This window comes from Dendrobates tinctorius, unplaced genomic scaffold (genome assembly GCF_039654945.1).
Source record: "Dendrobates tinctorius isolate UK_male_01 unplaced genomic scaffold, ASM3965494v1 ptg000028l, whole genome shotgun sequence".
In the NCBI taxonomy this organism is placed as follows: domain Eukaryota; kingdom Metazoa; phylum Chordata; class Amphibia; order Anura; family Dendrobatidae; genus Dendrobates; species Dendrobates tinctorius.
The window spans coordinates 29,153,520-29,179,711 of NW_027361696.1; the positions used below are offsets into that span (position 1 = coordinate 29,153,520).

A 26,192-nucleotide genomic window follows, 5' to 3' on the forward strand; every position below is an offset into this window, starting at 1 on the left:
AGAATTTTAATATTTTGCTAAATTTCTATCATCTGAACAATAAGCTGTTTCAGAATAAAACATATACGGCTTCAATAAAGCATCATGTGTCCGATTCATACGGTTCAGGCTGCAAGAATCTTCTCTCACGTTTCATTGATTAGTTGAAATAATGTTTTTATGCATTTGCTTTAACAGCTGCTGATTGGTATAAAGAGCTGATTATATAATGCATGCAGTTGATATTTTTCAGACTAAGTAATTGCCGATGGCTCTGCTGAGACTTCTTCTACTGGTGATACTTGGTATGACAGAATTTTCGTTTTCTTTGTGCCCACCGCCCACCTTTTCCATTTCAGGCTGAAATACATACAGTCATAGCCCAAAAGTGTTGGCATCCTTGAAATTGTTCCAGAAAATGAAATTTTTCTCCCAGAAAAATACCATAATTACAAGTTTTGCTATACACTATTTCCTTTAGGTGTATTGGAACAACAAAAAAAATTTAAACAAACGGCAAATTGGACATTATTTCACAAAAAAATCCTTAAATAGGACAAACAAAATTGTTGGCACCCTCAACTTAATATTTGTTTGCACTATATAGAATAAATAACTGCAATCAATCGCTTTCTATAACCATCAACAAGCTTCTTACACCTCTCAACTGGAATTATGGATGACTCTTCTTTCACAAACTCTTCCAGGTCTCTCGTATGTGAAGGTGCCTTCTCCCAACAGAAATTGTACGATCTCTCTACATGTGATTAATGGGATTTAGATCTGGAATCTTTGCTGTCACTTCAGAACTCTCCAGCACTTTGTTTCCATCCATTTCTGGGGCCTTCTTATAGTATGTTTGGGGTCACTGTCCTGCTGGAGACCCATGACCTAGGAAGCAAACACAGCTTTCTGACATGGGACACTACATTGCCACCCAAAATCCTTTTTTTTTAATTAAAGTAATTTTTATTGAAATTTTTAATACAAAAAGGAAAAACAAAGAAAACAACAACCCGCAATAGAGGTACATACACCTCTAACCCCGCTCTCCCCTTTCTCCCAGTTTACAACCCCAATGCAAACAATATTTTAATGGTAAAATGGTATAGCTGATTACATATAGTGCCGCTCTGAAAATTGTTACAACAGTACAAAGGAAGATAACAACAGGTTAGTATAAGTCTCAATTAAAGAGCTACATATCTGAAGTCTCCTTATTGTAAGCCAAATCAAATTATAATGTAATCATCTCTGTCAGAGTCAAATCTTGTTCCACCTTTATATCATCGTATCAGGATAGACCCAACCTGAACCTGGTCAGCTCTCTCGACGCAAGACCAGAATGATCAATCCAACATGCCCATATTTTTTCAAATTTGGAAATAGATTCTCTCTTGCGATATATACCTCTTTCCAAATTAACTAACCAGTTAATTTTAATTACACATTCTGCAATTGAGGGGGTTTGGTGGGAGATCCAATACTGGGCTATCAATTTTCTGGCCATAAAAAGCATTCTAGATACAGCTAACTTCCCGACCTCTTCTATTGGCAAGTCTTCTATATATCCTAGGATGCATACAAAGGGGGTTCTTCTCAGCTCAACCGAATATACTCTATTAATTATCCCTATTACTCCTCTCCAGAACGCTTAAAGATTTGGACACGACCATAATATGTGCAGTAGGGTGGCTGTGTTTGTTCGACACCTTGGACAAAGAGGAGCGGGCCTAACTCCAATATCGAACAAAAACTTGGGAGTGCGATAAACTTGATGAATTACGTATAAATGTGACAAACGATTTGCTTCTCCCAGCGAGAGTCCGGGAACTCTTTCTAATATTTCTGACCATAAATTGTCCTCAATAGGACCAATATCTTGCTCCCACCTCTCCTTCGCACGTACAGGATGATTCAGAAGCACCAAATGCAGTATGTCCCTACAGTATATAAATGAGAAATCATCCCAGCTGTTCCTGTGGATTTTTCAATACGCCGTATAATCTTATTCTGTGGCATAGGTTTTCCTGCAATGTAAATACTTGTAAAATTCAGAATTCTGGATCCCAAATTCCATACGCAAATAAGTAAAATCTCTAATTCTATCTCCCTCCAATATATGTTCAATTCTACGTATCCCTCTTCGGGCCCAGCTCTCAAAACCCTCCAAGCGGCTGAGATTAGAAAGGGTAGGGGTATTCCATATAGAAGTATGTTGAGACACCCCTTTGCCCAAGAGATAAATGAATCCCCCAGCCCAAATGTATGTAGTACAGCCCAGAGAAATTCCCACTCAACAGAATCAAATGCCTTGGCTGCATCAAGAGAGCAGACCACCCTGTCTCCCGAGTTGTCGGCCGGTAATTGTAAATTAAGATATAACCATCGAATATTTGATCTGGAGGGCATAAATCCAGATTGATCTGTATGGATTAGGGAAGATATCACTCTGGTGGCTAATACTTTGGCAATAATTTTAACATCTGTAGGCATCAGGCAATAAAGGATCTTTGTCTGGTTTAAGGATAACTACAACTAGAGCCTCCTGCATTGATGGGGGTAGAGAACCAGTCCCAGCCACCCCCTGAAAGGTCTTAAGGAGCTGGGGAAGTAAAACATCTCCAAACTTTTTATAAATCTCCGCAGGTATGCCATCTGAACCCGGTGATTTATTATTGGGCATAGATACAACCGCATCTTATAATTCTTCCAACTGTAATGGGCTATTTAAGTAAATCCTGTCCGTGTCTGAAAGTGTGGGCAATGAAATAATATCCATGTAAGACATTATTTGTTCTTTGTTAGATTGTAACTTAGAGCTGTAAAGCTCTTTATAAAATTCAGAGAAAATTGTTAAGATTTTGTCAGGACAATTAACCAATACTCCATTTTGATCCCTGAGTGCTCCAATAAATGAATTCCCCCTCTGTGCCCTAGAAATTACTGCTAAGAGGTGGCCTGCCTTCTCCCCTTCTTCAAAAAATCTGTGCTGTGAAAATAATATTTTGGTATTAGCTCTTTCTTTAATGTGAGAGTCATACCCCTTTTGTGCCTCCTTCTGGGGCGCCCGCCTGGGCAGTGGGGTACTCGGTAACAGGCCGGTATCTCAGAGGGAAGTGTCACAGTAGCGGTGACCCGGTCCGTGGCCCTGGGCGTCCATGTAAAAGGGGTGAAACGTGTGGCTGATTAAAGTTTATAAGTGGATGATACGTGACGCTACCTGTGGTGCTTGGCAATGAAGGGGTTAAGCCGACACTGCAGGCAGATCCTCTGGGACAGAAGGTATAAGGCAGCAAGATCTAATAGCTCCCCACAGGTAGAGCTGTAGTCCCAGGGCAGTAGAAATAGGTGTTGAGGAAGAGGGTGCAGTGTTAGGCACAGAGATGTAGCAGTGCTGAAGGGGTTGCAGGAAGAAGGCAATGACACAACAGGGTGCAATTTCCTTTACCTTTACTTTGCTTTGCAAGTGCAGTACAGGATCCAGATTACAGATGGAACAGAGGCTGGCCAGCCTGGAAGCAACTTAGGAATCTCTCTATGCAGATGGGTTGTGTAGTCTCCTTTCTAGCGCTTATTTGAGGTACATACAGTACTGAGTTACACTGAAGTTCCTCTTGCTTGCTCTCTTTTGGAACTCCCTCATATGGCATTTTACCATGATATATACAGTCATATGTTAAAGTTTGGGCAACCCTATTTCTGGATTCAAATGAGGTTTATTGTACTAACAGAAAATGTGCAATCTGCATTTAAACAAAATTTGACCGGTGCAAAAGTATGGGCACACTTATCATTTTCTTGATTTGAACACTCCTAACGACTTTTTACTGACTTCCTGAAGCACTAAATTGGTTTTGTAACCTCATTGAGCTTTGAACTTCATAGCCAGGTATATCAAATCATGAGAAAAGGTATTTAAGGTGGCCACTTCCTCAAAACAACTCTCAAATGATCTGAAAACAAAGATTATTCAACATAGCTTTTCAGGGGAAGGATACAAAAAGTTGTCTCAGAGATTTAACCTGTCAGTTTCCACTGTGAGGAACATAGTAAGGAAATGGAACAACACAGGTACAGTTCTTGTTAAGCCCAGAAGTGGCAGGCCAAGAAAAATATCAGAAATGCAGAGAAGAAGAATGGTGAGAACAGTCAAGGACAATCCACAGACCACCTCCAAAGACCTGCAGCATCATCTTGCTGCAGATGGTGTCACTGTGCATCGGTCAACAATACAGCGCACTTTGCACAAGGAGAAGCTGTATGGGAGAGTGATGCGAAAGAAGCCGTTTCTGCAAGCACGCCACAAACAGAGTCGCCTGAGGTATGCAAAAGCACATTTGGACAAGCCAGTTACATTTTGGAAGAAGGTCCTGTGGACTGATGAAACAAAGATAGAGTTGTTTGGTCATACAAAAAGGCGTTATGCATGGAGGCTAAAAAACACAGCATTCCAAGAAAAACACTTGCTACCCACAGTAAAATTTGGTGGAGGTTCCATCATGCTTTGGGGCTGTGTGGCCAATGCCGGCACCGGGAATCTTGTTAAAGTTGAGGGTCGCATGGATTCAACTCAGTATCAGCAGATTCTTGACAATAATGTGCAAGAATCAGTGACGAAGTTGAAGTTACGCGGGGGATGGATATTTCAGCAAGACAATGATCCAAAACACCGCTCCAAATCTACTCAGGCATTCATGCAGAGGAACAATTACAATGTTCTGGAATGGCCATCCCAGTCTCCAGACATGAATATCATTGAACATCTGTGGGATGATTTGAAGCGGGCTGTCCATGCTCGGCGACAATCAAACTTAACTGAACTGGAATTGTTTTGTAAACAGGAATGGTCACAAATACCTTCATCCAGGAACTCATTAATAGCTACAGGAAGTGACTAGAGGCTGTTATTTTTGCAAAAGGAGGATCTACAAAATATTAATGTCACTTTTATGTTGAGGTGCCCATACTTTTGCGGTCAAATTTTGTTTAAATGCAGATTGCACATTTTCTGTTAGTACAATAAACCTCATTTGAATCCAGAAATATAACTGAGTCCATCAGTTATTAGATATATGAAACTGAAATAGCTGTTGCAAAAGCCAAAATTGTTATAAAGAAAAAAGGTTAACATTAATAGGGGTGCCCAAACTTTAACATATGACTGTATGTTTTATAGGGTGGTGTTTTTTGCTGGACCATGTCACAGTGCGTTGTAGTTTTACCGGTGCATTTGGATTTTTACCATCTGCTCTCTGTTTATGGTTATCACATGAAGTAAATAATTGTAGTCCTTTTTGTATTTAATAAAATATCTTTATATCTAATGAAAATATGCAGCTTTGTGGTTATGGGTTATAGGTTCCATTGTTGTTTGTGTATTTCTCAGTATGGCAGACAGCTGTAGCCTTCTTCTTCTGGCTCACACGTTGCTGTTGTGCCTCTGAGTCTTATGTGGGAACAGAGCATTTACAGCTTCCTATTCCTCCGGTCATCCAATTTATGCATCCTCCTTTTCCTCTTTAGGACTTGTTCTCCTGGTGACAAGGGGACTGCTGGTGCATGTTGATTGTAGTTCTTTTCTTGTTTTTGTCTCGCCTGAGCTAGACTCTTTTCTACGCACTCTTGTACTCTACGGTACTGTTGCTGCTGCTCTATATCCCAGTCAGCATCTGGTGATGTCACTTCAGGTGTTAGGACTCCCATATCCAAATCAATAGGCAGCTTGCCAGGCCTCGCTCTCATTAGGTAGGCTGGAGTGCAATTGGTGGAATTCACAGGAATGTGATTGTTGAGGTCTACCAGATCTGGCAACTTCTCTGGCCATATTCCTCTCCTCCAAAGGCAAGGTCTTCAGTAGATCGATCACCACCTGATTCATCTTTTCACACATGCCATTGGTCTGTGGATGGTACAACCGTACAAGTTACAGAATTCCTGGAACACTTCCGCCTCAAAGGCTGGACCTTGATCTGTAAGCACTCGCTTTGATCCTTGACAGGCACGACTACCAGGAATCTCGAGTAGTGGTCAACGATGGTAAGAGCATAAACGTAGCCTGAATGGCTTGGAACCAGCTTCACATGGTCCAGGGCGACCAACTCAAGTGGTTGTTTGGTTATTATTGGCTGCAAAGGAGCTCGCTGGCTGTTACGGTCCTTCCTGCGCAGGTTGCATTGTCCACAGTGGACTCCCGGCACCAATTTTCATTGGCCTTCCTCATACCAGCCCAGTAGAATCTCTCCCGGAGCAAGGACTCCAACTTCTTCCATCCGAAGTGTCCAGCTCTATTGTGGTATGCCTCCAAGACCATTGATGCCTCTCTCTTTGGGACTACCACTTGCCAGACCAACTCATGAGTGCGGGCATTGATACTCCTCCTACACAGCTTTCCCTCATAGATGAAAAGCCTGCCTCTTTCCTTCCACAACTGCTGGGTTTCTTCAGGAGCATCTGGATCTGGGCGTGAGTCAGCTTGTGACAGTAGCTCCTTTACCAGGCGGACTGCGGGGTCGCCATCCTGGGTTTCTGCCCAGTCATGATGAGGCAATGGATTTAGGGTGGCCTCTTTCATGATAGATCATCTGTTTCTCACTCCTTGGGCACGTTGGGCCGCAATTGGCCGGTGGAAGGCAGGTAATACTATTTCTTCGAGTGCCTCATGGTCTTCTCCTGCATCTGGCAGATTGGGCATTCTGGACAGCGCATCAGCATTGGCATTCTTGTGCCCCGCTCGGTACTTGATGGTAAATTCATAGTTAGACAGCCGGGCCATCCATTGCTGCTCCAGTGCGCCTAGCTTTGCAGTCTCCAAGTGAGTCAACGGGTTGTTGTCCGTGAAGACGGTAAACTTGGCTGAAGCTAGGTAATGCTTGAATCGTTCAGTCACAGCCCAGACTATGGTGAGGAACTCCAGTTTGAAGGAACTGTAGTTGTCAGGGTTCCTTTTAGTGGGACAAAGCTTCTTGCTGGTGTAGGAGATCACTCTTTCTTTGCCATTCTGTACCTGTGACAGTACTGCTCCCAGTCCCACGTTGCTGGCATCAGTATACAAAACAAATGATTGGTCATAATCTGGGTAGGCCAGCACTTCATCTCCTGTGAGAGCCATCTTCAGTCGAGTGAAGGACCTCTCCAATTCCTCATTCCATTCAAATGTAGGACTCTTCTTCCTTGCTTTCTTGGGCTGGCCCACCAGAAGATTTTGCATAGGCGTGGCTATCTCAGTGAAGCCTTTGATGAACCTTCGGTAGTAGCCTACCAACCTGAGGAATTGACGCACTTCATGGAGGTTGCTGGGATTCTGCCAGTCTCGGATGACAGTGACTTTGTCAGGATCTGGTGCCACTTCTTCTGCACTCACCACATGACTGAGGTACTGTACCTTGGGCTTCAGGAGGTGGCATTTGGATGGCTTCACCTTCAGGCTAAAGTTGGACAATGCTTCAAACACCTCAGCCAGGTGTTTCAGATGGTCTTCATAAGTCTTGGAGAAAACAATGACATCATCAAGGTACAGCAGGACTGTCTCAAAGTTCTTGTGTCCAAGACAGCACTCCATTAGCCAATGAAATGTCCCTGGGGCGGTGCAGGGCCCGAACGGCATGTAGGTGAACTCGCAGAGACCCATTGGTGTGGTAAACGCTGTTTTCTCCTTGTCTGCCTCTGCCACGCGAACCTGCCAATATCCACTAGTGAGATCTAAGGTGGAAAAATAGTTAGCAGTTTTAAGTGCAGCTAATGACTCTTCAATTCCGGTTAATGGGTAGGCATCCTTATGTGTAATGCTGTTAATTTTGCTGTAATCAACAATCAACACACATTCTCATGGTACCGTCTTTCTTTTTCACAAAGACTATTGGAGCTGCCCAGGGGCTACAACTGTCTATGATCACCCTAGCCTCCTTCATTTTCCGCAGCATACTTTTGGCACATTGATATTGTGTTGGGGGTATAGGCCGGTACCTTTCTTTAATGGGTGGATGATCTCCAGTGGGGATATGGTGTTGAACCCCTTTTGCCTTCCCAAAGTCTAGAGGGTGTTTACTGAATACCCGCTCATACTCATGAGTCACTCGGTAAACCCCACTCTTTTGGTATGAAGGGGTGGAGTCAGTTCCCACCTGCAGCTGCTGACACTACTCCTCCAGCTGCTTTACAGAGCCTTTGTCCTCCACCTGGTTGGATGAGACCAAGGGCTCTGCATCACATATTGCGTTGTTACTGACGGTAAGCAGCTTAGCAACTGTGGCATACCGAGGTATTGTGGCCTCCTCTTCCCCACAATTCAAGAGACGTACAGGCACTCTCCCTTTGCGGACATCGACTACCCCTCTGGCTGTCAGGACAGTGGGCCGGCTATCAGAGTACACTGGCTCTACCAATGCTTGGTAATCTTTTCCTCTGAGGTCTATGGCTGCCCGACACCAAATTAACATTTCACATCTGGGGGGTATCACAATGGAGAAAGGATCACTCACTCTGACGCTGCCAATTTCTCCGCCAGACAGTTCTACTTGCTGTCTTTGCATCAGGGCCTTGATCTCCTTCTGCACGACTCGTTGTTCACTGGAACCAGCAGTCTCAGCCACCTGTTGCAACAAAGCAATAACCTCGGCAAGACAATTTTCAATCACATTAGTACCTAAGGTCATCATTGCTCGTTTAAATGACAGAATCTTGAGATGTGGCCTGCCTTGCAGCAGCGACGACAGATGGGACGTCCATTATGGTCATAGCGATCGTTGTCTCTCCCTCGGCGTGGCGGGATCCTCTTCTTCCGTAGCCACAGGACATCCTCTGGACTGGAGGCCAGCTGGATCTTCTCCTTTGAGGACACCTGCATGGACTGCACAGTTTTGGCAAGTGCAGCCATACTTTTGGCAAGCTCTTGGACCTGAAGGCGCAGTTCTGTAGATGGATCATTATCCAGAGTCTGTGCATCAGCCCCCACAGGGCTGGGAGAGAAAGATGCTGCTTCTTGGTGGTATGTGATCGCTGGGCGCCTAGGGGGCACTGGAATGCTGACATTTGTTCATGCAGTCCCCGGATAGCCCTGTCTTTGAAGTTTGCAAAGTCTAGGTCAGGGTTTTGTAGGGCTATGATGCGCAGCTGTGCTCTGTGGGTACTGGATAGGAGTCCTTCAATAAACTGCTCCTTTAACAGTCTGTCTCTATCTTTCACACTGTCAGGGTCAATCTGCTTTATGGCTCGCAGCACCTCCTGCAGGTTAAGAGCATAGCACTGTCCTGCACTCTCTGCCTACACCCAAAGAATCTCATTTTTATTTCAGCTGCAGTGCGGGCATCAAAGGTGCTTCTTAGCTTAGCCAGGATCTTTTTAACAGTCTCTTCGTCAGTGTCCTGCCAGGCTTTTACTTCCCTTTGTGCCGCACCAGTTAGCTGCCCAATAAGGATGTTCACTTTTTGGTTTTCAGACAGAGGATACACCTCAAACAAACTGCACAGTCTCTCTTTAAATTCACTCAGAGTATGTGACTCTCTTGAGTACTGCGGTAATCAGGCCGCTCCTGGTATATAGGGCATGGACAGCGGCATTATGGGGACTGCTGCGGTGGGCACTGATTCTTGCGGTGCTCTGAAGGCAGCGCTGGCTGCTGGATTCTGCGGTGCCATTGGAGCCACATCTTCGCTGGCCCCTGCATCTTGCAGTGCTGTGGGGGGTGGCGTCCACCGCTGCATCTGCTCTTGTCTCAGACATTCTCCTCCCCCCTAGTTAATGTTTGGCCAGGCCCTGGGTTGCGCTGGCTTACCGGCTGCCACTCTGCAGGCTGGTTGATTGGGTGACACAGGCCTCTGCCCCTCACTTCCCGCGCGCTGGCCTCTTCCCACGCAGCACTTCACTTTTTTGTGCTTTTAGTCTGGCTCCACCCACGACGGCCCGCTTCTTTGGCTTCCCGCGTGCGCCAAGCAGCGGGGTAATGGTGGCAATTGCGCAAATAGTCTATGGCACACAACACAGTCTCTGGCACACAGGACCCGGGGGCACCGGGCTCCATAAATCCTGTTTGTGATGCCAAAATGGGTCGCCTGCCAGAGCAGTGGGGTACTCAGTAACAGGCCGGTATCTCAGAGGGAAGTGTCACAGTAGCAGTGACCCGGTCCGTGGCCCTGGGAGTCCATGTAAAAGGGGTGAAGCATGGCTGATTAAAGTTTATAAGTGGATGATACGTGACGCCACCTGTGGTGCTCGGCAATGAAGGGGTTAAGCCGACGCTGCAGGCAGATCCTCTGGGACAGGTGGTATAAGGCAGCAAGATGTAATAGCTCCCCACAGGTAGAGCTGTAGTCCCAGGGCAGTAGAAGTACGTGTTCAGGATTAGGGTGCAGTGTTGGGCACAGAGATGTAGCAGTGCTGAAGGGGTTGCAGGAAGAAGGCAATGACACAATAGGGTGCAATTTCCTTTACCTTTACTTTGCTGTGCAAGTGCAGTCCAGGATCCAGATTACAGATGGAACAGAGGCTGTCCAGCCTGGAAGCAACTTAGGAATCTCTCTATGCAGATGGGTTGTGTAGTCTCCTTTCTAGCGCTTATTTGAGGTACATACAGTACTGAGTTACACTGAAGTTCCTCTTGCTTGCTCTCTTTTGGAACTCCCTCGTATAGCAGACAGCTGTAGCCTTCTTCTTCTGGCTCACACGTTGCTGTTGTGCCTCCGAGTCTTATGTGGAAACAGAGCATTTACAGCTTCCTAATCCTCTGGTTTCTGCTGCAGGAACATCAGTATCCATACAACCTTGGAGACCGGACTCCAGATCATGCGCTACAGCTAGAAGTGAGCCCGAACTCTGCTCAATCTTCCAGCTCCTCTCCTCACGTCCACACACCTTTCCCTCCTCACACGAACTAACTAATTTCCCCTTCCTGGCCTCCAGAGAGCAGCCCTTCTCCCAGTTTTGGTTCAGAGCTCGCTCTGCTGGCCCGGAGTGGGAACTGTGCTGTGTGTTGTATTTAACTGATAGAGAGACCCTTCATTGCTTCCAAGCATGACATCACACTCCCTAGGAGGAAGGTAATGCCACTGTGGCGACCATACTCCTGGGGGCGCCACACTTCCACTCCAACAAATCTCGTAATTTCCCTGTAGATATGTATTTATGCTCTGCCGCCTGGACACGTTCCCTAAGAAATACTCCAAACTGAATAGATTTAGTCTTGGACCTGCTGACCCCCTGAACTAAAGTCCCCCTCAAACAGGCTTTCATAGCATCCCATATCATATTAAGCGATACTTCACCAGTATCATTTTCACGAAAATAATGTTTGAGGGCAAGCGAGGTCGGCTCTATGTCTACAATCTGTAACCAAAAAGGGTTGAATGACCACAAATTATGAGAAAGACTCAAACCTGGTAGGAGGTTAAGACTAGTTAGTATGGGAGAGTGATCAGATAGTATTCTGGGTAAGTATGCAATTATGTCCATCATGTGCAATATTTCTTCCGAACCCAGGACCAAGTCTATTCTAGATAGAGTATTATGCGTTTTAGAATAGCACGAGAACTGCTTTGACTCTCCACAGATCTAACAATGAGAGCTCTGCCACCATCTCCCCAAATCTAGAAATAGGGTGATGTAGGCTTGCATCCGCATTGTGCTTATCCAGATATGGGTGAACGATGTTATTAAAATCCCCCATGCACATCACCGGGTTGAACCCCTGGGGTCCTTCCAATAATACCAGCTATAATATTCATGACAGTATTATTAAAAGGGGGAGGAATATGTACTATTATCAATAACAATTCCGTATTAAAAACTTTACAGTGAATACATACATATCTACCGTCTTGATTTATTGTAGATGCAATCAATATAAAAGGGATAGACCTATGGACCAAAATACTGACTCCTCTAGAATAACCCGAATATGTTGAGTGATATCCAGAGCTCATCCATGCACGAGTCAAGAATGATATTTTATCTTGTTCCAGATGAGTCTCCTGTAGGCACACTATTGCAGGAAAATGGGGTCTAATATAATCCATAACTGCCACCCTTTTAGTAGCATCCCCCAGACCGCGAACATTCCATAAAAGAAAGTTGACTTTACCCATCATTACAGTGAGACAGATAAATGGAATAAACAAATATGACTATCAGGTGGATTCCACCTGTTCTGGCATCTGAGAGCAGCACTAAGATCAGCAGCACATAAAAGTTATGAAAAAGAAAAACCTCAGTTAGAACAGCCACTACCATACCCCTTCCCACCCTTACCCACCCTGCAAACTGCAACCGCAACATGACAAAAAAGTCAATGTAAGAGCACCAGTTCATCCTGAAGCCGAAGAATGAAGCCAAGCCTACAGCTCTGAAAACGGAAAATGAAGTAATATGAAATTTAAAGAGATCCACCGGGTCTGAATAATGGATAACAAAGTGGACAATCCACTGGGTCATAGTGGTTATGTTATAGTGACGATGGCCGAACTAATGATCCTAGATGACACATGCCATAACAAATATATTTCAGCATCGCTGTTCTTGTCTAAGCCGTTGCTGATTCGTGTCCAGCCGATGTGAAGCATCTTTACGATTTTCAAAACAGAATGTTTCATTCCAAGCTACCACTCTGAGCCTAGCCGGATACAGCATAGAGTATGAAACTTGGAGGTTCCTCAGGCGCCTTTTCACATTCGTAAATTGAGCTCTCAATTTGGATATTTCAACGGAGTAATCAGGAAAAAATGATATTCTGTGGCCATCTACCATTATAGAATCTTTATTTCTGGCCGCCCACAGGTCTTTGTAGTGGAGTAATTTCATTAAAACTGGCCTTGGGGGAGCTCCCGGTGGAAGGGGTCTGGTAGGAACCCTATGGGCTCGTTCCACAGCATAAAGTGGGGACAGGACCTCAGCATCAAAAATTTGGTGAATCCATTTCTCAAAGAATTCAGTGGGATTAGTTCCTTCTGTTATCTCCGGCACTCCAATAACTCTTACATTATTTCTTCTTAGTCTGTTTTCCAAGTCATCAACAGAGCTGACAGCTGCTGCTCGTGTCTGCGGGAAACTTGCGATATCTGTGGTACTTTATCCTCAAGGTCAGTAATCCTCCCTTCTGATGCTGCCATGCGATCATTAACTTCCTGGAGGCCCTGCCTCATGCCAGAGATTTCCTCTTTAATTTGACCTATTTGAGTACTGATGGATGACATGGCAGTGCCATAATGATTTGCGGCAGTTAGGATGTCCTCCAGTGTAGGCTCTGTACTCTGTTGGAATGTGGCTGAGATTGCAGGATTGTCCTGTGTACAGGAATGCAGTGGATGGGAGCTAGCACTACTCCCCCCATTCTCTCTAATGGCATCTTAGGAGTTAACCTGAGTGGAGTCAGATTTCTCCTGCAGCTGTTTATATGGGGCCTGGAAGCTCTTCTCTGATCCCCTGGCTACTCTGCCAGCCTCTCCACTGCATGTAAGGCTGCAGCCCTGCCTGCTTGGATACCTGTAGTAGACTCTGCAGCGCCAGCTTGGAAGGCTTCTGGTTTTCCCGCCGCTGCCACCTTTGACTTTTTATTTGCTCCTCCGTCCACAAAACCGTCTTCTGTGGGTACCAATGCAAGCAGGATAATCTTGGAAGTTATGAGGCTGTAAATCAACGCTGTTATGGCCCAGTGGAGTTAAGGATAAGCTATAGTTCCCAGAGCGCTCCCTCCCTATGTCTGCTCTCATCCTCAGCCAGGCCACGCCCCCATAAGCGTGCCACCTAAAATCCTTTGTTAATCTTCAGATTTCATCATGCCTTACACACAGTCAAGGTCCCCAGTGCCAGAAGCAGCAAAGCAACCCCAAAACATCTGTGAACCTCCACCATATTTGACTGTATGTACTGTGTTTTTTTATTTGTATTCCTCATTCTGCTTTTGTAAACAGTATAATGCTGTGATTTACCAAAAACCTGTATTTTCTTCTCATCTGTTCACAAGATACTTTCCCATAAGGATTTTGGCTTACTCACGTACATTTTGGCAAACTTCATTCTAGCTTTTTAATGTCTGTGTCAGTAGTAGGGTCCTCCAGGATCTCCTGGTATAGCGTTTCATTTAATTCCCATGTGGACAGATAGTTTGTGCTGACACTGATGCCCCATGAGTCTGCAGAACTTGCATTTCTTTGGAACTTAGTTGGACCTGCTTATCCAAAATTCAGACTATCCTGCGTTGTAACCTTTCATCAATTGTTATCTGACGTCCACGTCCAGGGAGATTAGCTACAGTGCCATGGGTTATAAGCTTCTTGATTATTTTGTGCACCATGGAAAAAGGAACATCAAGATCTCTGGTGATGGACTTGTAAACTTGAGATTGTTGATATTTTTCAACAATATTCATTCTCAAGTTTTAAGACAGTTCTCTTCTCCTCTTTATGTTCTCAATGCTTAGTGTGGCACACATAGACACACAATGGAAACATTGAGTCAACTTCTCCCCATTTTATCTGGTTTCAGGTGTGATTTTCATATTGGCCATACCTGTTACTTGCCACAGGTGAGTTTCAATGGGTATCACATGCTTAAAACAAAGTTATTTACCTACAATTTAAGAAAGGTGCTAACAATTTTGTCTGGATCATTTTTGTGATTTTGTGAGAAATTATGTTCAACTTGCCTTTTTTTCTCTGTTTTTGTGCTGCTCCAATACACACAAAGGAAATAAACTTGAGTATAACAAAACATGTGTCATTGCAATAATTTTATGGGAAATACTTCATTTTCTTGAACAATTTCAAGGATGCTAACACTTTTGGCCATGAATGTATAACAACTACTTGGTGTCCACAAATTGGCACATATAGCATAGACATCTCATTACATAGTATCAACAAATCAAGTGGTGCCTCATTTTTACTGCAAAACAATGCTTTGTACTAAGGAGGAGTAACACCCCTGAAGAGATGTCTGCAGGTGGATGATGGACTTAGATAATGTCCCTTGATATTCCAAGGCTTGTTAAAGGGTCAGACATTAATTTTAAGGGAAGAAGCCAATTTTGAGCTAACAATTTATATTCTAATACTGGCATTTATTTCTAGATTGTGTAATATATTAAACATGTGCCCCACTTTACAAACTCGAGTCCTTGGTGCAGATTATGACACCACCAACAATTGAATTGTCCCTTTATATGGATGTCTTCTATTTTCATACTGTGATCCAAAAAGTTTATGAGTAACTTAGAAAATATCAGTGACCTCAGCTGGGTGACAGTGAGCATGAAAAAAGTAAAACAAAAAAAAAAAAACCCTAATCTGTAACTTTTGCATTTCCACAGTTCTGCCATGTCTGAGCCAGAGACCACCAATATGTTCAGGTAAGGAGAATTTATTCAGGAAATAATGCATGAACTTGGGGAACACACATACCATGCACATACACTGCATACTGCACACACAGACCTAAATAAATATACGTATATAGATACACACAGATATACACCATGCTCACTTACATGCACTCCTTACAAATATGTATATACACACACATGTACATAGACACATAGAATATATGCTTTACATACATACACACACATATAAATGTAAAAAAAAACCTTCCTTCTTACCCCAAATGGGGTTGGGCTTTGCTGTCCTTTCTCATCCTCAGGTCATCTACCAGAGGCCTGGGAGTTTGAGGTTTCTGCACAGGATCTTAGTTGTTCTCAGCATTGCGCTTTTCTGGACAGAGAGCTCAGATGTTGCTCTTGGGATCTGTGGTAGTCATTCTTCCAACTTAAGGGGTCACTGCTCCAAGTGCTCCTATCACCACTGGAATCACTGCTGCCTTCACCTTCCACATCTTCTCGAGTTCTCCTTTGAGGCCATGGTATTTCTCCAGCTACTCATATTCCTTCTTTCTGATGTTGCTGTCACTTGGTACTGCCACATCTATTATCATTGCTGTCTTCTGATCCTTGTCTACTATGACAATGTCTAGTTGGTTAGCCCTCACCTGCTTATCCGTCTGGATCTTGAAGTCCCACAGGATTTTAGCCCTTTCATTCTTCACCACTTTTACTGGGGTCTCCCACCTGGACTTAGGGGGACTTAGCCCATATGCTGTGCAGATGTTCCTGCATACAATTCCTGCTATGTGGTTGTGGCGTTCATTATACGCTGTTCCTGCTTGCATTTTGCATCCTGCCACTATGTGTTGGATGGTTTCTGAGGTTTCGTTGCATAGTCTGCACCTTGAGTCTTGTCTTTTGTGGTAGATTCCTGCTTCTATGGATCTTGTCCTTAGTGCTTGCTCTTGTGCCGCTATGATTAATGCCTCTGTGCTGTCTCAGAGTCCAGCTTTCTCCAGCCATTGCTAGGGTTTTTCTGTGTCAGCCACCTCCATTATCTGTTGATGGTACATCCTATGCAGCGTCTTGTCTTGCCATGGCGCGTCATGTTCCTGTTCCTCCTTCCAGATCTGTTGTTGCTGCTGCATCTCATCTTTTGGTGCCATTTTTCAAATGTATTCCTGGATACACCTTGTTTCATCCGTGATGGTGGATTGGATGCTTATCAAGCCATGACCACCCTCCATTCTGGTGGTATACAATCTTTGGGTGCTAAACTTAGAGTGGAGACCTCCATGCATTGTGAGGAGCATTTGTGTCTTCACATCTGCAGCTTCCATCTCTTCTTTTGGCCAGCACACTATGCCGGCAGGGTATCTGATAACTGGTAGGGCATATGTATTGATGGCGCAAATTTTATTCTTCCCAATGAACTAGCTCTTCAAGACCTGTCTTACCCTTTGATGGTATTTGGATGTTGCTGCTTTCCTTGCCTCCTCATCGTGGTTACCGTATCCCTATGGGATGCTGAGGTACTTGTAGCATGTGTGTATATCTGCTATGTGCCCTGCTGGTAATTCCACTCCATAGGTCTTGACTATCTTGCCTCTCTTTATTACCAACTGGCCGCACTTCTCCAGTCCGTAGGACATCCCGATGTCTTCACTGTAGATCCTCGTCAGGTGGATCAGTGAATTGATGTCTAGTTTGTTTTTCGCATACAGCTTGAGGTCATCCATGTAGAGGAGGTGGCTGATGGTGCTTCCACTCTTGAACTTGTATCAATAGCCATACTCTGTAATTATCTGACTGAGGGGGTTCAAGCCTAGGCAGAACAGCAATGGGGACAGTTCATCACCTTGGTATATGCTGCATTTGATGGTCACTTGTGCTAGTTGTCTTGAGTTGACTTTCAATGGTGTTCTCCATAGCCCCATTGAGTTTCTGAATGCAGATGGGTTACTTTCAATCTTCCATTGAAAGGCCTGGAACTAGAGGAAAGGGAATGGCCAGTCCCACCTAGCTCTTGCAGTCATTCCTAAAACCTGGCCCTAAAATCCGTGCCCATTAAGGAATCTCTCAGCACTATATGTGCTCTCTGGGTTTCAAATCATTGAGGCTAGGCACCTCGGTGACACATTATCTCTAACCAGGACTTATCCAGCCATACAACATATTTTTATCTCTACAGAAACACAGTTATATTGAACATGCATAAGGGTATAAACACCTCAACAATATTGGTTGTCTCCATAAACCAAATTTTATGCTGAAGCACAATAGGGAAGATATGTTTTTATTTAACTGGAAAATGTCACGTGGACCCATCCTGTGTGACGCGACTCGCAGGCCGGTAACTATAAACAACAAGACGCGGCACGTGGTACAGTCCTGTGTGACACGGCCCGCAGGCCAGTAACTAAAACAACAAGACAAGGGGAAGGGAAAACAGTTACAATGGTGGGCCCTGCGATAGGGAAAGGGGACGTGGAGACCTCCTGCACTCCCCTGAGTCAGTGTCCCTAACACTCCTGACGTTCCCTATGCTGGTTCTGCACCTGGTGCCGCTCAGGATACCTGTCACCCTAGCACACCCTACACCTATCCCTTGCTAGGGAGCTGGGTGGCACAGACACTGGACCCACCGCTGTACTAATACACACGAAGAGAAAACACAAACAGGGAAACACCACTTAGCTTTACTCTGTTGCACTTGCTCCTGGCAACAGAGTCCACCACCAGAATACAGCTCTCCTCCTGAAACGCTGCCACCAAGCTCTGTCAGAGCTGCAAGGAAATCCCCTATGACTCCTTCCACACCAGGGCTAAGCCAGTGCTGCAAGGAACGTTCTCCAGCTCCTTTCTCCACCAAGGATGGTTGAAATGAATACTATCACCAACGGTGATTGCAACACCTGTGACTCTTTTATAGCAGAGCCAGCAATCACACCTGCATCATAAACATGTGCAATTAACTAAAGAAACAGAGTGCAATGACGCTCACCACCACTGGGGAGCAAATTTAGAACAAAAGACACCACAGTGCGATAATCCTAATGGCCACTGGGGGCAAAAATCAAACCTAAGCACAGAAAAAAAAGTTTACCTGTGCTTTATATCAGTCCTGATCTAGCATGGATCATGACAGAAAATTATTGTAGGAAAATTGTGAAGAGTAGCTCATACGGTGTAAGAATAAACAAACAAAAGAAATGAAGTTGAAATTATAAAAAAAAAGTCACAAAGACTGTAAAGTAGAAATCTTTGCAGTGCTTATTTTGCAACTTTTTTAGTTTCCTCTTTTCTCAAAACTTGTGATGGCAAATTTGACCCTTTTTCTAACTCTACAGGTCTTTATTGCTTACCGCACAGTACTCTCAGAAATGGATATTGTGATGAAATCTGTGAAGCTCCCAAGCAGCCGTGTCTTGAAAAGAGAACTCAGAACTGCTTTTGTGACAGTGGATTTGTCCGAGATCCCAATTCGGGTCAATGTATTTTGAAGGATCAATGTCCATATTAAATATCTGACACAATAAAGGGCACAGCTGTGTCCTGAGATACAATTATTATCTGTTTCTGTGATCTCACACTTTTCTAGAAAAGTAAATTAGAATTAAATGGGAATGAAAACAAAAATTAAAAATTAAATCTTCTCTGATCATAAAACTCGCACCCCCCCCCCAAAAAAAAAAAAAAATCTTATTGAAATCATTCATTGTTCATCGAGGTAATCGGCAGCCTGTTAACTCTGAAGATTAACGTGAAATGAGTGTGATTATGATCTTTTGTTTGTGATAATCCTTCATGGTAGATGAACCTTTGTGCTCCTAGCTGTCTATTACAGAAAAATAATGTGGCCGAATTTCTGCTGTAGCGAGTTACCTTACAGCCAGGTACAGGAAAAATGGAATGGAGGTACCACTACACCAAAACTAGTTGAGACATTTAAGGTGCTTAACAACTATGGACTAAGAAAAATAAACCTGGATCTCAGAATGTGGTGACACAAAAATGATTTTTATCGCATAAAACGTTTTTTTATTCAATCAAACCAATTAAATGGAAATGAGTGAATCAACTTGATGAGAAACAAGTTGGCATTGATTTTTTGGGAATTAATTGAACTTGACAAATTTTAACAATTTGCGATCACATTAGCATGAATCCCATCAATTGTCCATTGCCATTTTATACATTGCATGACGTTGGTATTGTCAAGTTGCTCCCAGCCGGGGGAGGCGGGACCCACCCACAACCCCGCACCCCCCACCCAAACACAAATTAATCCCATACGCCGCAACATAAAACCAAAGGCCAAAGGTTTCTTTTGGAATTTATACGGCCACAGCAGCCTTTTAGTAAACAAACAACATTAACAATAAAGTATTATAAATAACATAGATACAGTAACTTGACCCCGGAGGAGGAGTCCTTGAAGCCACAAGATCTAGGTGAATCGACCCCAAAATGCTGTGGACAGAACCCCACATATTACTCCCAGCCGTTACCCCACAGGCTCGGGAGCACCAACCACCGACACGTCTGTCCACTAGGCAACTAGGGGATCCGCACTCTTTACGGAACTCCCCATCCACCTTTCACCAGATCACCACCACCAACTTATAAACAGAGGAGACCCTATACAGTGAATCTCCAAAAACCAAATTTCCAAACGACTCCAAGGACTCCCCCCCTTTCAAAAACCGCCACAACGAGGGACCTTGAACACCTCAAGGGCCCGAGACCCCCCGAACACGCCAAGCAATGGCCCGCTCAATGCCTTCCTGAAGACCAAGAGTCCAAATATCGGAGCCGACCCCATTCAAATGGACCCCATCCGCCAACCAAAAATCACCTTCACCCCTTTCAAGATCAAAGTGACGCACAGCCACACCCCCGTTTCTTACCACAAAGGAAGACACCGCCCTGTTAACTTTAATCCTGGCCTTGTTGACCTTTACCAGGGACCTCATGGAACGCCACCTCCTGCGTGGAACTATTTCGGACCACACAATGGTGACCCCCCGATATAACAACCACAACCGCAAACAATCCTGCTTGATGTCCTTTATAAGTTCCCGAAAAGGCCTCACCGCCAAATCATTGCCCCCCACATGAAGAACAAGAATGTCCGGTGCGCGATCCAACTGGGCACACACGTGAATTTCCTGTAAAACCCTCCGCCATTCCATCCCCCGGAAGCCGAGCCACCGCACCACCGCCGTGCTCCTGGGGAAGCCCAGTTGTCTGCCTTCATGTCGAACATCAGCTCTCAAAGCTCCCCAATGAACGAAGGAGTGCCCAAAAATCCAAACAGCAAAGGTTCGACACCTGAAACAAAAAAGGATGAGTGCTAACAACACAAATGACGACTAAGGCCTAACGTAACTCCGATATCGGTCAGACTTCCAACCACCAATGCGCCATATAGCAGCCGGATCCAAACCCCCCACTGCCGCTTCCGTCGCCGCCCCTATCCTGAAAGAATGAGGAGCAAAGCGAGAGTCATCCAGGCCCAGCCACCGAACGGACTTCTTAAAAACGGCACCAAACTGATATCTGGACAAACTACCGCTGTCAAGATGACACAAGAGAGACCCAGACAAGCTGGGATGCAAGTCCCAAAAATTCCTCAAGCACTGAACAGGGCACATTGCAGAACCAGGCACCTTCCCCAACACCACCCAGCGACCTCTTCCCGACTGATCCGTCTTGGAACGTCGCAACCAAAATTCAACCCCGCCCGAAGTCAATACAACATCCCTGGCCAATAACCCCCCTGCCAATTTCTTACTGGAAGAAACAAGTTCACCAACACGTAAAGCCCCAAAAAAATGCGAACGAAAAAGCCAAGCGAAACAACAAGACCTCGTAACGCGTAGAACATACGGACTCCAGCGTGAGATCCAATTGCTCCAATAAATTGAAGGATACCGGCCTCCTCAAATCCCCCTTGCTTCGGCCCCGACGAAAACCCTTCGCCGCCTGTTTGACTAAAAACGTCTTTGTCAAATCTTGACAACCACGCAAGTGAAAACCAAAGGACAGGCTGACCAAAATGCGAGAAACTTTTGCACACGACCAACCCTCGACGGAGCCGCGCCCCAACCAGGCCAACAACATCCCTTCTTGATCCTGCCCAAAACCATCGACCAGACCAGCTGCAACAACTTCCTCCCACATCCGCCACACTGCCTGGTAAGCCTCCCAAGTTTTAGGCGCCAAGGAAGCTTCGATCAGCGACTCTGCGGCCCGTAAGCCAGGTTCCACAATTCCTCGGGACAAGCTAAACCCTCGACCTCCGCTTCTGGCGCCAACGAGCGGAAACGATCCCACTGCGAACGAGAGAGAGAGTCAGCTATGTCGTTCTTGGCTCCAGGAACATGAGACGCAGTCACATGTGCATTCAAGGACAAGCATAGCAAAACCAACTGTTGCAACACTCGAACGACTGGAGGCGACGACGCGGTAAGACCGTTAATCGCACTCACAATGCCCATGTTGTCACAATTGAAACGGAAGCGCCGATCGCGAAACTCGGACCCCCACAAATGAACGGCCACAAGGATCGGAAAAATCTCCAACAACGTAATGTTACGCACCAAACCGATCGCGAACCACTCATCGGGCCAACGAGACGCGCACCACTGTCCTCTGAAGTAAGCACCGAAGCCTACACCGCCAGCAGCATCCGTGAACAATTCCAAGACATCATTCCCAACGACGTCTGACATCACCAAAGAGCGGCCATTGTAGCCGACCAAAAAAGACTCCCATACCGCCAAATCAGCCCTGAGATCCGACGACAATCTGATGAAATGATGGGGGGCCTGAATCCCTGCAGTAGCGCTGGCCAGCCTACGTGAAAAAACTCGCCCCATCGGCATCACCCGACACGCAAAATTCAACTTCCCCAGCACTGACTGGAGGTCACGCAACGATATCTTCTTCAAACGACGCGCACGAACCACTTCCGCCCGCAAATCCACCAACTTATCCTCAGGTAGCCTGAACTCCCACGCAACAGTATCAATCACAATCCCCAGAAAACGCAGGCACATAGCGGGGCCCTCTGTTTTACCGGGCGCCAACGGCACGCCAAATCGCTCAGCAACCCATTCAATAGCCTGGAGAATTCTCTGACAACGCAATGAATCTGCGGGACCGACGCACAGACGCAAATAATGGATAACTGAGTCCCAACCGGAAACCTCCCGAACGAACCACTCCAGAAAAGAACTAAATGCCTCAAAATATGCGCAGGACAATGAGCAACCCATTGGCAAGCACCTGTCCACGAAAAACTTGCCGTCCCAAATACAACCCAGCAGCCTCATGCTGTTCGGATGAACCGGTAATAAGCGAAACGCAGCTTCAATGTCGGTCTTAGCCAGAAGCGCCCCCCGACCACAGCTCCGCACCCACCGAGCAGCCTCATCAAACGACGAGTAGACCACTGAACAAATCTCCGGATCAATCCCATCATTGACCGACCTCCCACGAGGAAACGACAAGTGCTGAATAAGCCCACCCAAGCCGCCAACGGAGTTGCCGCAAGAAAACCCCGCTCCAAGCGCGACAACAAATTCCGCACGTCCCCTAACATGTTAACTACACCCCCTCCAACCCCAGTACCATCCGCCGGGGAACCCACACCCGCCAAAGAGGAAGACAAAACAGTAGACATAGAGGCATACTCACCGGGCTGCGAGGGGGTTGTGGGCCCTCCAGCCGAACGACTAGGATCCGCGGATGAATGTCCACCTGTTCTTGTAGCGAAGCTGGCGCCGCTGGACTGGCGCTGACACTGAGGACTCTCTCCCGGAGGATCAGGGGTGCAGGACCCGAAACCCGGGGTGGATCCCGCTAGCCAATCTCCTGGCGACCACGCTGCCTGGGTCGCCGCGTCATGGGTCCTGGATCCCCCACCATCTGACCCTGCTGTAACGGCCCCCGGTGATGACGCATGTGGCCCCAGAGCGCGCCACCTGCCGCCGTCTGATGGGGTGGAAGCCACAGGCCCTGCCGCTCTGCAGGCTGCTGCATCCCTGCTGCAGGACCTCCTGTCATGCCGCCCCGCGTGAGAGGCAGACCACGGTGCGGGCACCCCCCCGCCGCAGTCCCCCGACCCCCCAAAAGTCCCCCTCCCGGTGAGGGGTGAGGTGCTGGGCCCTGCCGCCTGGCAGGCCGCCGTCCCGGGGCTGCCCGACCGCGAACCGGAGGAGAGAGCAGGCTGTGACGCTGGGGCGCCGTCACCACAGCCCCCCCGATGCCTGTGTGGAGCTGCGCCGCCCTGCGCGTGTCCGCCCCGCCCCCTGCAGAGAGCGAGCCGCAGGGCCTCGCCGGGCTTGCGGATTCCTCCCAAGCCGGGGCCCGCTATTGCGGGGAGCGCGTGGCGCCCGGCTTGGAGGGTCCCGGGAGGGGCTCCTACGCCATCGGGAGGCCCGGGGAGCCGAGTCAGGGGAGAGCCGCTCGGGAAGCCTCACCCTTCTGGTCCGTAGCTCTCTCCTCCCCGGCTGTGTCGCCTGCACGGTGGTCCCAGGCGAGATAGAGGCCAGCTGCGCCGCCAAACAGCCAGGAGGCTGCGACATGGATGCCTGCCGGAGACACTCCAAGGCCCGATCCACGGCCGACATGGTGGCTGGTGACAAGCTGCAGGTAAGAGCGGGAACAGAGAGGGAGGAAGGCCCACTGCACCCCCTTTTAAATGTGCAACGCTCCCATTCCCCGAAGACGCTCCCCCCACCCTCACCTTCCAACCCCCCGTCATGTTTGGCCTCCGCCCACGCCTCTTCTGTAGGGGAGGGGGAGGCTCAGCTCCGGCCATTGCTGAAGATTAGATCAGCCAGAGAAGGACCACATGACTTCAGGCTTCACCATATTACCATGTAACCATCACATCACATTGTATAATGCAGTCAATCATGAGGGACTGTCATAGCCTGTATAGAAAACAAAGCACGAAATGCAGCAGCCGTTTTACTGCCTCAGTTGCCATTTGCCATTTTATACCTTGCAGAAGATTAGATCAGCCAGGGAAGGACCACATGGCCTGAGGCTTCACCATAGTACCATGTAACCATAATATCACATTTATAGTGCAGCCAATCATGAGGGACTGTCAAAGCCTGTATAAAAACCAAAGCAAGAAATGGAGCAGACGTTTTATCTCCTCAATTAATCATGGCTATTTTACACATTGCAGATCATCACATCAGCCAGAGAAGGACCAAAAAACTTCAGGCTTCACCATAATACCATGCAACTGTGGCTCCATCAGGAGCATGGCCGCCACAGTGGCTTTGCCTTCCTCCAGGGAGGGTAATGCCAGGCTTGGAGGCAATGACGGGTCCCTCTCGCAGTCAATCTATGCATGCAACACAGTTCCACTCCAGGCCAGCAGGGGGAGTTCTGAACCGGAATTAAGGGGAGGAGTGCTCGCTGAGGGCCAAGAGGAAGGAGTGGTGAGTTAGTCTGCGGAGGGTGAAGTGTGCAGACGTGTGGAAGGAGCGCTGAGATAGAGCTGAGAGGAAAAGCTCATCTCCCTGGTCTCCACGGCTGTATGGATGGACACTGATGGTCCTACGACACCAGAGGAGTAGAAGGCTGTAAATGCAATACTCCCATCTAAGACTTGAGGGAACAACAGCAACACGGATAGTGAGCCGGGACTTAGGAGTGAGGAGTCCCTGGAACAGGCTACAGTTGTCTGCCGTACAAGTAGAGTTCTTAGGAACATCTGACAGGAGGAACTTCAGTGTAACTCAGTACTGGAGATCCCTTAAGTAAGCGCTAGGAAGGAGACTGCACAGCCCATCTGTTGAGAGAGAATCCCTGAGTTGCTTCCAGGCTAGCCTGCTCCGTTACCATCTGTAATCAGGACCCTGGACTGCGGTTATCAAGTAAAGGTACAGAAATTACACCCCGCTGTGTCTTGTCTGCTTCCTACCTTTCCGGCACCGCTACATCCCCGTGCCAACCACATCTACACTGCCCTGGGACTACAGCTTCACCTGTGGGGAGCTTTTACATCTCTGCTGCACCATACCATCAGTCCCAGCGGATCTGCATGCAGCGTCGGCTTAACACCTCCCTTGCCGAACGGCCACGGGTGGCGTCATGAACTATTCATCTAACTATATTCCACCATTCCCATTTTCCCCATTACTTGGGCACCCAGGGCCACAGTCTGGGTCACTGCTGCTGTGACACATCCCACTGATACCGGCCCGGTACCGACCCAACTTGGCGTCACAAACAGGATTACGGAGCCCAGTACCCCCGGGTCCTGTGTGCCATAGACTGTGTTGGTGTAAAAGACTGAGTGTGAAATTGGCGCCAATTTCCGCCATTGCCGCACTGCTTGACGCGCGCAGGAACCAAAAGAGGCGGGCCTTCGTGGGCGGAGCCTAACAGAGCGCGAAGAAGTGAAGTGCCGCGCGGGAAGAGAGGACAGCGCGCGAGAAGGGGAGGAGCTGAGGCCTACAGCCCAGAGCGTCGGGCCTGCGAAGCGGCCGCCGGCGAGCTCATACAACCCCCGGCCCTGGCTAACGTTAACTAGGGGGGAAGAGAATGTCCGCGCCACACAGCAGTGCAGCAGCGGACGCGGTTGCCAATCCCGCAGCACCGCAAGGAGGAGCGCCCGCCACAGCGGTCCCCATAATGCCGCTGTCCATGCCCTACATACTGGGAGCGGCCTGGCTACCTCAGTACTCGGATGAGTCACACACCCTGAGTGAATTTAAAGAGAGACAAGGTGATGCAGAGGCGGACGCCGCCGCCAACCCCGCAGCACCGCAAGGAGGAGCGCCTGCTGCGGTGGTCCCCATCATGCCGCTGTCTATGCCCTACATACCGGGAGCGGCCTGGCAAACGCAGTACTCGGGTGAGTCACACACCCTGAGTG

At 47.1% G+C, this 26,192-nt stretch overlaps 1 protein-coding gene and 1 long non-coding RNA gene across 3 annotated transcripts in view; one reads left to right on the forward strand and one right to left on the reverse strand.

Moving 5' to 3' along the window:
• LOC141085252 (zonadhesin-like) overlaps positions 1–26,192 on the reverse strand; it is a 79,013-nt gene that overhangs the window by 44,854 nt on the left and 7,967 nt on the right. The window lies entirely within an intron of this gene.
• Positions 118–18,849, forward strand: LOC141085253 (uncharacterized). The gene is made up of 3 exons (XR_012231250.1): positions 118–284; positions 15,275–15,313; positions 18,634–18,849. It is a non-coding gene; the product is annotated as an uncharacterized lncRNA (long non-coding RNA).